Below are 16,987 nucleotides of genomic sequence, written 5' to 3'. Positions count from 1 at the left end.
GCGCCTTCCGTGGATTGTCCCCAGGGTTAAGGCAGCATCATATTAAAGCTTTGGCATGGAGGCGCACTCCCGAGGGCTGCCTGGGGTCTGACTTGCCACTGAGGACCAGCATGCAGGGTAGGGGGGAGTGAGGGGGAGATTGGAGATGGGGGATCCAGTTTTTGGGCTTTCAGGGTGGTCTGGACCGTGGTTCCCAGGGAGATGTGCCCTGTGGGACCTTGGTCTCTGAGTCCCTTTGGGGGCACATGGTCAGGAGCATCCCTGCTTCTCCACCCTGGTCAGAGTGTGAACCCTGGTGCTGGCTGCAGAAGCAGACCTAGGTGACGTTCTAGGAGGCAGCATAACCTGGGCTGCAGGAAGCTTTGGAAACTTCATATTATCTTGTCTTTTGGACCACAGGGTTTGTTCCAGCTCCCAGTTGGTCCAGCAGGGATATATGTAATTGACTCTCAGCTGGCCAGCCTTCCTTGCAAACTAAAAGAAAGCTCTCATTTTTAGAGTTTTATTGAGGTTTCTTTCAGGAGGACAGATACCACCTAGATATTTGCCTTAAATTTAAAATGAGCTGCCTTGGAAATTCATCAGACTGTACATCTAGACTCGAATGTGGAGAAAACTCTTTCTTCTGAGGCACTGAAGTATTAGTCCATCCTGAATCTCTCTGAGGCAATAGAGATGCTAAGAACTAGATTCTGCAATGAAATGGAGGCTGCTGGCAGGGGATTATTTAGGACTTGGGTTTAGACGGTTTGCAAAACAATTCAGCAAAGTCTGTGAGGCAGTGGGGGAAAAGAGTATTGCTTTTTTGTGCTGCCAACCAGGTCTGTCACATGGATTAGTAATTTAGATAGGAACAGCCGTGAATCACCGCTCAGCGTTTCACATTTAATTTTATCCTGAAAGCAATTTCCCTTTCAAATTCTCGAGCTGTAGTTATCATTAATGAATTAAACATTATGAAACCCAGAGAACTACTAATTCATTTTGAAATAAGTAGACATTTAAATCTGAAAAAGAAACCTTAAATTTCCTTCAGTGGTGTTTAATATTTTCAAGCTGACAAGATGAGGAGTGAGGGCACTTTGCAGAGGAAATTTCTCGGGGTGGTGAATGGTGACTCCTGAGGTCTCTGTGCCTGACATCTTGGCCACGGGTTTGGGGGTGGGAAAAGCACATTTTCTCAGTGACCAGTGATGGGTGTTTTCCAGAGGGGGAGGATTATATGGAAGAGTCAGCTGATTGGAGTCAGAGCTCTCCACCCAGCTCTTCTCCCCAGTGCTTTGTGGCGTAACCCTCTCAGCCCTGTCGTTTCCTGTGGTGCCTGCCAGCCCGCTGCGTCCCTGCCATCTCTGCTCTTGTTCCATAATGCTTTGGGGAAGGGTCCGGTCCCTCCAGTCATCACGGGCTGTTGGACGCGGGTCTGTGGTCCCCTGGCCTCTCACTTCCTGAGGTCTGGCTTGTGGATGGTGATGCTTTGGGGAAGGGTCCGGTCCATCCAGTCATCACGGGTTGTTGGACGTGGGTCTGTGGTCCCCCAGCCTCTCACTTCCTGAGGTCTGGCTTGCGCAGGGTGATGCTTCGGGGAAGGGTCCGGCCCGTCCAGCCATCACGGGTTGTTGGACGCGGGTCTGTGGTCCCCCAGCCTCTCACTCCCTGAGGTCTGGCTTGCGCAGGGTGATGCTTTGAGGAAGGGGCCAGCCCGTCCAGTCATCACGGGTTGTTGGAGGAGAGTCTGTGGCCCCCCGGCCTCTCACTCTCTGAGGTCTGGCTTGTGCAGGGTGACTTTTATTGAAAGGCCCTCTGCCTGCACAGACGCTTCTGAAGACAGCGAAGCCCTGGATGAGGCAGAAGGCCAGGGTTCTTACGTGTTTGGGCTTTCTTCTCAGAGACACTTGACCAATCTGGTCAAAGAATCAGCGGATCATGTCCACAGCAACGTTTTCTGAACGACTGAAAAAGATAAAGTTCTACTTTTCAAGGCCAACAGATCTGATTCCCTTTGGAACTTTTGTTTGACCCCATCTTTTTTTTTTTTAAGATGAAATTTAGAGCTTTTTTGTTCCCCTGACTCCCCATGCCCACTCCCATGCCTTTTGCTTTGTTAACTGACCTTCTTTGCAGGATGGTCATTGCATCTGTGATCTTGTGTGAGCCTCAGTTTCCTTGCATGTAAAATGGGGGTGATAATACTTTCCCTCCTTCCCTGTTGTATGAAGATTACACCAGATCATGGCTGTGAAAACACCCATTAGGGTCCTTCTGTAAGCATGTGAGCAGGGAAGGGACTGAGGGCCGGGATGCAGGAGGCAGGGTTTTGGATTAAGTGGGGAGGAATGAAACCTTCCATTTCTGTTGCTCCCACCCCTGCCCTGCTCCTTCCCCTCTTCGGGGCCTGAGTTAGATGGTCTAGGTTCTTAGGGGAAGGAAGGCTCCTTCCAGGGATGCTGGGCCTTGTCTGTCTCCCTCCAGGTCAGCCAGGTAGGCGGCCACACTATGACAGGCGTTCCTGGTCACAAACATGTACAACCAGGTTATATCCCAATCAACCCATCGCACGTCAGAAATATCATAGTAAAAAGTGGTTTGAATACACCCAACCTGCTGAACACCGTAGCTCAGCCTCGCCCACCTTAGACATGCTCAGAACACTTCCACGAGCCCACCGTTGGGCAAAACCATTTCACACAGAGCCTCTCCCTTCTCCAGAGCATCTCCCTGACCCAGGGATGGAACCTGGTTCTCCTGCATGGCTGGCAGACTCTTTACCATCTGAGCCACCAGGGGAGCCCCACACAAAACCTATTTTGTAATAAAGTTTTGACTGTCTCATATAATTTATTGAATGCTGTACTGAGAGTGAAAAGCAGAATGGCTGTCTGGGTACAGAGTGGCCGCTTGCCCTTGGTCGCGTGGCTGACGTGCAGCCGTGCTCAGTGTCACTGCCTGGCACCATGAGAGCGGACCGGGAATTGCTTGCTTGGGGAAAGAGCAAATCCAAAATCCAAAATTTGGTTTCTCCCAAGTGCACATTGCTTTCACTCTGTTGTAAAGTCAAAAAATCCTAAATCAAACCATCCTCACCTGGAGACCGTCCATATTTCCTCCTTCCTCCTTGGTGCTGCTTCTCAGTCAAGAGGTCTTTGTAATCCCCCAGTTGTTCGTTTCCCCTTTGCTTTCCTTTCCTAGGGCTGTTGTAACGAAGTCATACATGCTGGGTAGCTTCACACAAGACAATCTTTCGCATGTCTGGGGGCTGGGAGACCAGGTTGAAGGTGTGGGCAGGGCCACGCTTCATCTGAAACCTGTAGAGAAGGATCCTTCCTTGCCTCTTCCAGCATCTGCTATTGCCAGCAACCTTGGCTCATAGATATGTCACTGATCTCTTCTTCGTCTGTCGTTACATCGCCTTCTTTCCTCGTGTGTTTCTTCTCTTAAACACATTGGTGCTATTGGATTAGGGGTCCCCCTAATGCAGTGTGACCTCATCTTAGCTGATGGCACAGGCAGCAGCCCTGTTCCCCAGTCCAGCTGCATTCTGAGCTCCCGGGCATTGGACATCTTTTTTGGAGACACACTTCAACCCATAACATTGCCTTCTTCCCCAGCAGACAGCTTGATGCTCATTGAGGCCACAGCTTCAAGTGCATTTCAGAGGGCGGCATATGCCCCCCCTGGACAGGGATGCAGCTCAGCTTTCCAGAGCTGGGAGCTGTGATGGAGCGTCTCTAATGATTGCGTCATGGAGCCCCTGGGAACACGGTCTCTGAGAGTCATGCAGTGCTTTGGAAGCAGCTTAGGGTTTGAATCAGCACCCAAACAGCCCTCTCCTGCTCTGTTGACGATTTCACTTAAGTCAACTAAGCTTGAAACCCACAACTTAGATGGTACCAGTGGGAAGTACAAAAGCCCTTCCAGTTTTATTTGAAACAGTTGGTTTTATCAGAAGTACTCAAGTGGGAATTTGAGCAAATGCCTACCCTGTCCTGCTCTGCGAGGTGGAGTGAGCTCGAGACAGCTTCTGAACGGGGCACGCAGGTAACTCGGACACTGGGGAGCCCCAGCCCCCCTCAGTAATGGGCTCGTGTCCGAGCGGCATCAGAGCAGCCTGCGTGGCTTAGAAAGTGCCTCCCCGTCCTCTTGTACTCGGTAACTGACCCAGCATAGGGTTTCCCCAGATAGGATTCATACAGTAAGAAGGAAGCCAGGTCAGCCTCATCTGGTCCTGCTTTTGCCCCAGTCTTGCCAGCCAAACCTGAGCACATTTCTTATTAAAATGGGATCCCAGGTTTCTCGTCTCTGTGTGAAAATAGTGCAATCTGCTGCATCATGGTGTCTGCAGGCAATTAATAGATGGCCGTGTGCAGGCCCCTGGCTGATCCCAGGTAAACAGTGAGGATGAGGAGGAGGACAGCCTTCACGAGCTCTGTCTCCACGAGTCGATAGTTAGGCTCAGACAGAGGCACTTAAGCAGGAACAAGGTCTGAAGTGCAGAGCGTTGGTTGAGAAGAAGCCGCTGATCTTTTCTTAGAGTCAGGCCCAGCCTGGAAGGAGTGCCTGGTGAGGGCCATGGGCGGAAGTCCACTTCCAGATAAACTGGAGGAGCTGCAGGAGGTCTGGGACCAGGGGTGGGGGTGGGTGGTAAGGGGGAGGGGGGAGGGGGAGTCGGGGGGGAGGGGGAGTCGGAGGGGAGGGGGTGGCAGCGGGTTGCAATAGGAGACTGAGGCAGACAGAATTGGAGACTATTTCTAGAGTCTCCAGCATCTCAGGACAGGCTCCCTGTCCTGGGGTACATGGTTGTTGTTCAGTCGCTCCGTCGTGTCCGACTCTTTGCGACCCCATGGACTGCAGCAAGCCAGGCCTCCCCGTCCATTACCAACTCCCGGAGCTCACTCAAACTCATGTCCATTGAGTCAGTGATGCCATCCAACCACCTCATCCTCTGTCATCCCCTTCTCCTCCTGCTTCAATCTTTCCAGCATCAGGGTCTTTTCCAGTGAGTCGGGTCTTTGCATCAGATGGCCACAGTATTGGTGCTTCAGTCTCAGCATCAGTCCTTCCAATGACTATTTGGAGTTGATTTCGTTTCAGAGTCACATGGTTGTAGGGACAGCAGGTCCAGGTGGCTTGAGGGACAGAGAGGCAGCCAGGAATCCAGTGAGCTTCAGAGCCGAGGGCTAAGGAACCAAGAGAGGGTTCAGGTATAGGCAGTGGAGCCGGGGCAGGTCACAGCCGAGCCAGCACTCGGAGGGGCTGGGAGGGGTGGTCCCGGGGGGCTGCACCAACACCACCCCGCTGTCTCCACGGAGGCTGGGGCTGGTCCTGGAAACTGGGGTGGCTGGCTCGGGGGAGGGGATTCTGGCTGTGAGAAAGGAGGGTTGGGACAGACCATGTCTGGGACAGAGCATTTGCCTACCCGGCTCCACTCTGGGTTCTAGCCCTGCTTCATTTATTTCAGTAGATGAGTAACAGTGAAGATCGCAGAAATAAAGCCAGGCTCATACCCACCACCTCAGCACAGACTAGAACAGTTTAAAAAATATATATATTTTTAACTGAAGGATAACTGCTTTACAATATTGTGGTTTCTGCCAAACATCAGCATGAATCAGCCACAGGTGCACCCATGTCGCCTCCCGCTTGAACCTCCCTCCCATCCTCCTCCCCATCCCGCCCCTCTAGGCTGTTACAGGGCCCTGTTTGAGTTCCCCTGTCAGACGGCGAGCTCCCAGCGGCTGGCGGTCTCACATTCGGCAGGGTGTACGTGTCCACGCTCCTCTCCCTGTCCACCCCACCCTTCCCCTCCTCCCCAGTCCCGCCCCATGTCCAGAAGCCTGTTCTCTATCAGACTGGCGCAGTTTTTGCTGCTGCTGTGTTGTTTTACTTATTTGATCATTTATAATCACGGGGCAAATGCATTACTTTGGCAAACACTATTGAATGTAGATGTTTATACACTTCCATGACAAATTTACTTTTAAACGACTATTGATCAACAGGGCTGAGGCTGAGAGGTGTTTTGCGATATGGTATCACCCAAAAATAGAATGAACAAAGACCCACAGTCAGATTTTTGATTGCTGGCCAGGGCCTGGAAGTGGAGAGTGGGATTATTTGCTACTTTTGTGCCTCGGTGTGATTAAAACTTGACTGTAAGCGGTAGGCGTGGTCCTTTATACAAAGTAACAGTGGGTTAGGAGGCGGACTGACTGCAGGAACAACGACGGACTGTGAGGTACCTGCGGCTACTTGGAGAGAAAAATCCCATTTACGTGGCAGTTGGAAATACATTTTGAATTGAAGTCAAGTTGCTCAGTCGTGTCTGAGTCTTTGAGACCCCATGAACTGTAGCCTGTCAGGCTCCTCTGTCTATGGGATTTTCCAGGCAAGAGTCCTGGAGTGGGGTGCCATTTCCTTGTCCAGGGGATCTTCCCAACCCAGGGATCGAACCTGGGTCTCCTGCACTGCAGGCAGACTCCTTACTGGCTGAGCCATGAGGGAAGTCTTTTGCCGTTTACTTCATTTTGCCCGGATTCAAATCAGAGTATTCTGAGGCCCTGAAGTTGAAAGGCGAAGCCCGGGCCAAATATATAACAGCGTTTGATATAAAAAATTATTCAGGTGTCACCACGGAAATGAGATCACGGAGGCGCACTGGGTGGCCTCCCAGAGGAGCGTTGAAATAAGGAGTTCGGCGATCTGGGTTCATTGTGACTCAACTGCACTCACCTTTCAATATCCTTAAGTCTCCTTTTTCTGTTGAGCAAAATACAAGAATTTCCATTTCTGATACACCGCCTTCCCCTTCCAGTATTGAGGGTTATCCAACGAGTCATGTACAAAACAGTCTTTGAAAGCTGAATTGTACAACTGATGAGTAGGAATTACCAGCATGAAGGTAAAAAGTCAAATTCCTTCTCTTTGATACCTGTTTCCCTGTGTCAGTTTTAATTATATTCATGGCAGAGTTTTGATTGAAAAATCCTGGTTTTTCCTCGTTTTACTACTTAATTAATTTAAAACGCTATCCTGAGTAATAGCGGTGTCTCTAGATGAGGGAGGTTCAAAGACGGGGATTGTGCAGAAGGATGTTTGTAAATAATGCTTAGGTGACACACTACTGTGATAATTACGGCTTTTTGAAGATGAGTTTTATAGCAAGTCCTCAATTTTCCTGTCACTTTCCCCCCCCTGAGCTTTCCCACTTAAGCTGGTGTATTTGTTCCGTGGAGCTAGCAGCTCAGGGAGCTAAGTCCTGAGAGAGCTCAACAGCTCTTTGAATCAGCTTTCTTTTTTCTGTGGCTGCTTTTCCGGGCTCTCGAGAGGACAGAGGTCGCCTCCCCTCTCGGTGGAAAGTAGCAAAGTGATGCCCTTTCTCCGGGGCCAGTGAACCCCTGGATCAGGGTGACCCTGAAAGTTGTGTTCAGTGGCCAGAAGGGCCCTGGTGACGATGTCCGTGTGGGATCTGAGTCCCGAGAATAACCGCCCCCTCCACCCATCCCTTCCGAGTTGGTACCTGGGGGGCTCTGAGTGCAAGAGGCAGCAGGAATGAAGACCCTCCTGCGGATAAACTCTCAGGACCTCCAGGCTTCGTAGCTTTCCCAGCAGAGGGACCTGATGTGGATTTCACTGTGTTTGCTCACCAGCTTGCTTGTGTTCTCCAGCTTTTAGTTGTTAAAGAGTCTCGGACGTCAGCTTCATTGTCTTCTTTTTACTCACCAGCTCAGTCAGAATCTAATTTCAGATAGAAGTCAGCCAGTGGTGAATTTTGTTAATGGATCTTTGGAAGCTTCTAGAGTTGGAATTAGAGGAGCCCTTGGAGGTCATCTTAACCAGCCCTCTTCACCGTACAGATGAGAACTCTGAGATTCAGAGAAATTGAGAGATGATGGGTCCAGGTTCTACAGTGAGTCAGTGATCAGAGTCAGGACGAGGACCCAGGGCTCTTTAACGGCCTGGACACACTGTGGTCATATGAAGCATGGAGTAGGGATCCCTGAGAGGGGTATGTGTGCTCACTCAGTCGTGTCCAACTCTTTGTGACCCCATGGACTGTAGCCCGCCAGCGTCCTCTGTCCATGGAATTTTCCAGGCAAGAATACTGGAGAGGGTTGCCATTTCTTCCTCCGGGGGATCTTCCTGACCCAGGGATCGAACCCGAGCTTCTCGCGTCTCCTGCTTTGGCAGGAGGATTCTTTACCTCTGCGGTTTGAATTCTTCCACATGACCTTTACAAGCCCTGTTTTGCTGCTGTGTTATAGTTTTGGGGACAGAGACAATGAGTTCTCTTAGGAAAATCATGTAGGTTGCTGATACTATACCAGTTGCATTCTGATGCAATGCAACATTGATTTTTTTTTCTTCACCGCCGTTTTCACATTAGATTGAACACAGACACAGGCAAGGTATAAGCTTGGCGGTGAGATTTGCTTGGCTTGCTTACTTTCTCCCATTGTTAAAGTGCCTGTGATTCAGCATCAGGTTCTCTCCTCCATGATGTGTGGGTGAGAGGAGGGGATGGGAGATCCCAGGCTTCACGGTGTTAGAATATCCTGATGACCCAGCTGTAGTCACACTGCACACCAGGGGACCAGCCATGAGGCTTTAAATACCACCCCCTCAGCCCTCTCTGATGGCTTTCCTGAGAGCTCAGCTGGTAAAGAATCCGCCTGCAATGCAGGAGACCCCGGTTTGATTCCCGGGTCAGGAAGATCCCCTGGAGAAAGGAAAGGCTACCCACTCCAGTATTCTGGCCTGGAGAATCCATGTATAGTCCATGGGGTCATAAGAGTTGGACACGACTGAGTGACTTTGACTTTCAGCCCTCTCTAGTTCTCACTTGAGAGAAAGAGAGAAGGAACCATGGATGGTCGCCAAGGGGACAGTTTTCTGCATTTTCTAAATAGATTGTTTCAAACCTGGAGGATAGAAATGGAAGTCCTTCGCTATAAATTTTACTTGAGACTGTTCCTGGTATGTGTAGGTCTCCTTGCTGTTGTTCAGTCACTCAGTCGTGTCTGACTCTTTGTGACCCCATGGACTGCAGCATGCCAGGCTTCCCTGTCCTTCAGTATTTCCTGGAGTTTGCTCAAACTCATGTCCATTGAGTCTGACGCTATCCAACCATCTCATCCTCTTTCGCCCCCTCTGCCCTCAGTCTTTCCCAGCATCAGGGTCTTTTCCAGTGAGTCGGCTCTTTGCGTCAGGTGGCCAAAGTACTGGAGCTTCAGCTTCAGCAAGTTTGTCCTCCTCCTTTAAAACTGAGAGCCGGCTCCCTCGCCCATATACATTCTTTTCTTCCTTTGAGTTTTACTGAATTTATTATGCTTTTGCTTCCGTTTTATGTTTTGGTAGTTCATTCCCTGACCAGGGATCGAACCCACACCCTCTGCGCTGGAAGGTGAAGTCTTAACCATTGGACCACCAGCAAAGTCCTCCTCCCTCATAGACTCTCTTGTGAGACCAGTCTCTCCCATAGTGGTTATGGTGGAGTCTGTGTAATGAATCGCTGCCTCCGTGCCCTGTTGGTTGTGCTGGAGCAAAGGGAAGGGGCCAGACTCGAAGCAGGCTTACCAGTGAGGGTGCACAGAACTGGAAATTTCCACTTGGCATTTATGGCTGAGGAGCAGTGATAATGACTGGGGCAGAGTTGAAACGCTTCTTGTTAACAGGGTGGTGAGAGCCTGGAAAAGAAAATAGTATCACAAACATTGCCTTATCTGGGGAGGCAGCAGGGCTGGCTGAAAGAAGTGGGGCTTGGAATTACGATATCAGGTTTGAATTCAGCCCCATTCCAGACGGGGAACCCGGGTAAGGCATGCAGCCTTGAGCCTCAGTTTCCACTGAAAGGTGACGATGGTGGGCAGAGGGGTGAGCATCGTGGTGATGGCGGCGACACGGGCCTGACTCTGACAGGCTGAACGCGGGCCCCCAAAGACGTCCTTGTTCTAATCCCTGAAATCCACGAATGTTGCCTTACATTGTACAAGGGACTCTGTGGAGGCAATTAAGGGTATGGAAATGGAAAGGTTACCCTGCATTATCTGAGTAACAGCTGGACACGACTGAGCAACTGATCAGCAAGTGTAATCACAGGGTCCTCACAAGGCTTCCCTGGTGGCTCAGTGGTGAAGAGCCTGCCTGCCAGTCCTGGAGATGTGGGTTCGGTTCCTGTGTTGGGAAGATCCCCTGGTAACGCACTCCAGTATTCTCGCCTGGGATATCTCATGGACAGGGGAGCCTGGCGGGCTACAGTCCATGGGGTCGCAAAAGAGTTGTATACGAGTTAGCAACTAACCAGCTTCCTTATAGGAGGGAGAGAGGGAGGCAGCTGAGGATCTGAGGAAGGGCTGTTTCTTATAATCATGGGTTGCCATCGAGAGATTTAGGGAACAGGGCAGAGGAAGATTGTTGGCCCATTGCTGGGGGCCAAGTGGTCCCCTGGAGTGGAAGTGGTTCTCTGATCTGATTGGCTGTATGGCCAATCATGCATCAAAGCAGACGGGTGATTGGGCATCTCCATTTGCGAGGTGCCGCGCCAGCTGTTGGGGTCCCTGGTCCTTGACCAGATGGAGATTCCTGAGTGCCGGGAGACCTCACGGGTGAGGGGTGGGGTGCGGAAGCCACGTGGGAGCTTCAGGAAGCTTGCACCAGACCCCTGAGCTCAGAGAAGCACTTGGTTATTTTATGATTCGTGGAATTGTTTATTTTATAACTTATCTTTTTAGGTGCCATTCACAAACAGATTTCCCTTACTGACATGGGTTCTATCTTTTTTTCATAGAAAGTGGTCTGAAACGAAGTCTTCTTTTCCCAAGATTTTCCTTGGTATACGTTTCTTGTGCTTGTAATCAAGCCTACGGAGCTTGGTCCTGCTTTTCAGCAACTTGGGTTTCGTTAGCGATTAGAGCTACAAGTTTGGTAGGATCACGGCAACCGTGTGTGTTATTTTCAACTCTACTTTTCCAGAATTATTTTAAAGACAGAAGAATTCTAGAGAATGCTCAAGGGAAGTTTGTACTTTCACCAGACCCATTTAGGCTGCTTATGAAAAATGATACAGAGAATGATAATGATAGTAATGATTGCGATGATTACGTTTGCGTTCGAGTGGTTACTCCATGCCAGTGTCCCGAGGGCTCTGCACGCATGCTCTCATGCGGTCACCCAGCAGTCGTGTGAGGTCGTGCTTTCTTAGTTTTCACTTTTTACAGAGAAGGGGCACTAAGGCACAGCAGCACTGGATGTAAGCCCAAATGATGTTCAAGTTCAAATGGCTCGTCAGTGAAAGGTCTAGCATTTTATTTCCAGAGGAGTCTGACTCAGACTTGCTTTCCATACTGCTGTATTATTGCCTGGGGACAAAATCCACAGTTAGGAGGTTGGGAACGAAGATCCTCTGAAGGAGACAGGAAGGATATATTAGCTAACTCACCTCAGTTTGTCCCTGGCAGGTTTGAATGAGGAAGCATCATATTTATCCTGGAGTTAGGGACACGGAGCTGCTGAGAAACTGTGGATTGCCTGAGGCCTCAAAGTAAATCATTGATAGAACTTAATCCAAAAGCCCGGTGCTCCTCCACCTCGTTCGATGGGGACTAACCCTGCCCAAGCCCAGTGTCCCTGCCTCTCTCTGGCCTGCTGCTGGGGGACTACAGGACAAGCGTTTGTTGAGACTGCTGACAACACGCTTCTTTCGCCCTTCAGCCCCGGAGGTGGTGGGGTCTCCCACAGAGGCTGATCCCTGGGGGTTTTGATAGAACCCTCCACCCTGCACAGCCCCTTCCTTAGCTCTCTCCTCCTTAGGAAAACGCAGCCGTGCCCAGCTTCGGCCACACACGGACAGGTAGGTCCCTGTGTGTTCAATGGAACGTGGGTGTGGCTCACGGTTCGGTCACTGACTTCCAGCTTTCTTTGTGGGAAGATGATGGTCAAGGAGTGGTATTAACTTTTTTCTTTGCCCGTATGTGACATAGAAGGTATAGGTCCTTCAAACACGGTGTCGTTATTAGTAGCCAGAAAAATTGTGGAAGCAATGATATTTCTTGCCAAGTGTTGAAAAATTTCAAAACTAACTAGTGTCATGGGACAGAGAGAGACTTGGGACAAAGTCAGTGGGAACCTGTTTTTCCTGCCGTCTCCTCGGACTTTAGTTGGCTGATGTAACAGAAGCCCTGAAGCAGTTTTTCAGTCAAGTGTCTAGGGTGTGCTGGATGCTGGGGTACCAAGTAAGATGTACAGGGAACTTGTGTTCTGGGGGCTTAGACTCCGTGCAAAACCGAATAAATCGCTTACATAAAGTGTTAGAAAGTGGTACGTGTCTGGGGAAAAAAAACAAAAGAGGGGGAGAGAGGATGCTGGGAGCGTTGGAATCTGTGCACAGGCTGGCAGAGGAGGCTGTCTAAGAAGGGGGCTGAGCACAGACCTGCCGAAGCCCAGGCGGGAAGACACACGTGCATCTAGGGAAGTTATGCAGAGGGCAGGGGACGGAGGGAGCAGGGTGGGCGGGGCGGGGGCGGTCCCTGGCGCACGATGGGGTTGGAGTCCTGCGGGCCCTGCAAGGGCTTGGGTTTTACTTTTCACACGAGTGGCCCTTGTGCGGCTTCTGGAAGGTGGTTATTGCAGCTTCCTCTGACTTTTTAAGTTTTTATTTATTTATTTTTGGCTGTGCTGGATCTTCTTTTCTGTGCTGCAGAGGGTGGATCTATGCTGTTGTCGAGGAGCTCGGGCTCCAGAGCGTTCAGGCTTCTGTGGTTGCGGTGCGTGGGCTCGGTGATTGCAGTTCCCAGACTCTGGAGCACAGGCTCAGTAGTTGTGGCGCGTCAGCTTAGTTGCTCCATGACATGTGGGATCTTCCCTGACTAGGGATTGAACCTGTGTGTCCCGCATCGGCAGGCAGACGCTGAGCCACAAGGGAAGCCCTTGGTCTGACTTTTGTTGTCATGCCCTTTGGGGTTTGCTGGTGGGTCAGATGGTAAAGAATCCACCTGCAACTCAGGAGACCCAGGTTCGATCTCTGAGTGGGGAAGATCCCCTGGAGAAGGGCATGGAAACCCACTCCAGTCTTCTTGCCTGGAGAATCCTATGGACAGAGGAGCCTGGCGGGCTACAGCTGGTGGGGTTGCAAAGAGTGGAACACGACTAAGCAGCTAACGCAACCGAGCGGGTAACATTCCTCTGGATGTGGTACTGGGAGCAGGCAGCAGGAGTGAAGAAGGGGACAGGACCAGACAGAGACAGGACCAATGTGCCAGGTGAGAGGGGTGGGAGCTTGGACCAAGGTGGGGTCAGTGGAGCAGAGAGTAGATTTAGGACCTTCTTAAAAAGATGAAGCTGAGGGGGGTAGATGGAATATGAGGTGTGTCTGAGACAGGCGACCCAGAGGATGCTGAGGGGTTTGGCTTGAGCTGATGGAAGGATGGAGCTGTTCTGGGGATGCAGGGTCAGTAACTGAGATGGGGAGGATTGTGGGGAGAGCAGGTTTGCGGGTGGCTGGGGGCGGGGGCAAGAATTCCATTCCATGAGAAGTCTATGAGAAACCCCAGTGGTGAAGTCACATGTGACTGTTGTCCATGTTTGAATGGCAGTTTTTTGTTTCAAATTATATCACCCTTGGTTGCTGGCTTCCTCTGAGGTATGTTTTAGGAAAAAGAAATGTTTACACCGTGGCTGTCGTGATTTCGAGAGTAAGCCTCAAGGCAGAATAAGCAATGCCGGTATTTTCTGTTGATGCAAAACCATCTTTGCATCGTTAACAGATTCAGGACACTTGTAGGAATTTGTTCTGAGCCAAGAGACTTTTGGCACTTTTACCAGCCTGACTAGAACGACATCAAACCTTTTTAGAGCAACGCTGCATGTTATGCCATCAAGCAGAGGGTTTCAGGCCAGCCACAAAAGCAGACCTTCTGCAAATGGAAAGCATTCTTTTAGCGAAGCCGGTTTGCTGGTGTGTTAGAGGTTTTGCTGCCCTGTAAGGTGTGTTTTTTCTCTTTAGTGTTATTCTGTAATGTCTTCCTTGTGCCCTCCCACTCACTTCTTTCTTTCTATTTGCTTCTGAAAGTTCTGCTTTCTTGTTGGCAATGTCACCGTTGCTGCTAAAGTGAAGTTAGACGATGCGTCGGGGAGAAGCGCCAGTGCTTCTCAAGCAGCTGCTACAGGCTGCCCAGCGGGTACCTTCCTAACCCGTTCAATCCTCAGAGCAGCATTCTGAGATAGGTGTAGGTGTTTTTGCTTATCAAACAAGGAGTCTGAAATCAGTGAGGGTGAATGACTTGCAGGAGGCCTGAAACTGATTAGCCGCAAAAGTTGAGTTTCCGATTCTGAACAGTGAATTTCCAAGGTGCAGGGGCCCTGGCTCGGGCCAGGCTGAGTCCTCTCTTTGGACAGTTCAGCGCTCCTGGATGTCAGTGCTCCGCTTTGTCTGCCTTCCTACTGATGAGGTGACGTTACGGGTCCTCGGGGCTTCCATTCCAGCACACGTCATGTAAGGAAAGACATCGGAGAACGTGGCGGGCAGAGGAAGGCTGTGCTCCGAGAGTGCGCGTGTGTTCTGGGACCACCTTTCGCCCCACCTCAACCTCTCGGCCGAAGAGTTGTCCAGCCAAGGAGATGGTGAAAAGGCTCTTTGCAGTAGGAACAGCACCAAGCGAGGCCTGAGGTTGGGCTGAGACTGGATTAAAAGAGATTGTGTGGGCGTAGTGGTGGGAGGGGCGGAGAAGGGGTAGGTGGAGGTGGTCCGCTCTTTGGTACTGACTGACCCTTGTGCCTTTGGTTGTTTCCGTGAGAAGTGGAAAAGTGTCGCCACTTTTCAAGGTAGTCTTTGGGGATTAAAAAAAAAAGGTTTAGGAAAAAGCCAACATTGAGCCAACATTGTTGGACTGAGAATTATAAAGTGTGCATTGGCTAAATTTTTTGAGCAGGTTTTCAAGACTGAACGGGCTACCCTGGTGGCTCAGATGGTAAAGAATCGGCCTGTAATTCAGGAGACCCCAGTTCAATTCCTGGGTCGGGAAGATTCCCTGGAGAAGGGAATGGCTGCCCACTCCCGTGGGGTTGCAAAGAGTTGGACATGACTCAGCGACTAACACTTTCCTCTTTTCACAGGACTAAACAACAATGCTCAGGTTCACCATATGCAGAGATTATTAGGAGATGGTTTTACCTGGGAAGACTGTCAGCCCAGCTGCCTCTGCCTCTGCTATAGGAAGCCAGTGTCTCCAAGAGTAGGGTGTGTGAGTGCTTAGAGGGTAGTCACCCAAACTGGGCAGTGCTGCAAGTACAGATAAATGTATCTACCCACGTAAGGTGAGCTGATAGAAAAGCTGTCGGAACCTGTTGTAAGGGAAGAAAACTTTTTGACGATAAATGTTAAATTTCAGCACCTAATTAGATGAAAGGTTGATGTTTTCTAGCACAGACGCTCCCAGGTGGCTGGTTTGAGTGGCGGCTTGAAGGGCACGCTCTGTATGCCCCGCTGGCATGGGGCTGGCGTGTGGGCTTGGCGAGATAGCTGGCTCCCTGAGCCGACTTCATTGTTCACCGAGTTGTACCTCACATCCCTAGCACTTCCCTTCCTCCACAGCACGGCCAGAGCGGTCGCCCCATAAATGAGCAAGAAAATCTTCTTAACCCAGCCTCTCTCCCGGCATAAAAATCCTACACTGTCACCAGCATCGTTCTGCCCTCAGATCCACTTCTGGCCCCTGGGAGGAATAGAGGGAATAAAATGAATGAAACAGGCCCTTTGTTACTTGCCCTGCATAAATTGTTCATCAGTAGGGTGAGTAGGTGAATAAAATACCTTTTTGCAAGGCCGTTGTGAATATCTAAAGTGGTCATCAGCGCTTTAAAAACTAGGATAACATGCATTTTGCAAATTCCCTTGAGAGAGCAAGTTTCACTGCATCTTGCTCTCCTTGGAGGTAAGTTTTAAGCACATATGACCCACAGACCCATGCTTTCAATACTCCTTAAAAAAAAAAAATATATATATATATATATATATTATTGGAGTTGCTTTATTCCTCTTACTCCTCATCACCCTCCAGAGTCACTGGGTAGATGCGAGATGAGTAGCTTGGTACACTGTGTGTGCTGGGAGTGTAGGAAAGGGAGCTTCCCTTCCAGGTAAAACGTTCTACTGTGAACATAGCAGACCCAAACATGCTTCTGACACTAAATAGCAAAACGAGTGCACAGAGCCCACCAGCGCGGGTGTGGCTCATCACGCCAGGCCGTGCCGACGGCCGGCCTTTGCCATGTGAAGGGGGGCATTACGGGGTCATTTTTATTATTTCCAGCGTTCTGTTCCTGATAACTCTTTGAATTACTTGGGATTTTATAAAAGACATTTGCTCATGAATTTGACTTTGGCTCTCATACAAAATGATAACCTGATCTGTGCTCTATAGAGTCTTACTGGAATACCATCAGGGCTTTTTATACCAGAGCACCATTCCTAAGGGAAGTTGATATCTAATTTGGTGAGGCTTGACTTGAGAAACCAATAAAAATGGCTAGAAATAACACTGGGAACCTAAGTCATTTCTAGCCGGAGCTGGTTTTTCTGTGGGAGTGTGCATGAGTCCTAAAGAAAATAGTCTTACCAATCGCTCAGAAATGGTTATCCACGTTCCCCTGGTACAAGCCCACGTGAGCCATTCTATCATCCTCTCCGTAGCTGGTCGGCCAGCACCTAGCCAGGTCTGAGCTTTACGATGCACGACACTTGGGAGGAAACCCCACCTAACCCTCTCCAGTTCTGAGGAGTCGGGTGGCTGTGCCTGATGGATGTTCAGGACGCCCGTTCGGGTCTGTCCAGAGTCTATGAGGAAACCAAGTGACTGGGTGACGGTCGCCCGGGAAGGCACTCCGTAGTCACGCGTTTAACCTTTGGCCACAAAGGAAGGGTCTGCCAGAGAGGAGCCGCCTGTGGGCCCTAATTTTTATGAAAACAAGTCTCCGGGGGAAACACAGCCCTGTGACTCTT

At 50.2% G+C, this 16,987-nt stretch overlaps 1 protein-coding gene across 2 annotated transcripts in view; it reads left to right on the top strand.

The window, feature by feature from the left end:
* RNF152 (ring finger protein 152) overlaps nucleotides 1–16,987 on the top strand; it is a 79,703-nt gene that overhangs the window by 27,003 nt on the left and 35,713 nt on the right. The gene's annotated exons all lie outside the window — the stretch shown is intronic.

This window comes from Bubalus kerabau, chromosome 21 (genome assembly GCF_029407905.1).
Source record: "Bubalus kerabau isolate K-KA32 ecotype Philippines breed swamp buffalo chromosome 21, PCC_UOA_SB_1v2, whole genome shotgun sequence".
In the NCBI taxonomy this organism is placed as follows: Eukaryota; Metazoa; Chordata; class Mammalia; order Artiodactyla; family Bovidae; genus Bubalus; species Bubalus kerabau.
This window is presented reverse-complemented; position numbering and strand designations above follow the sequence as displayed.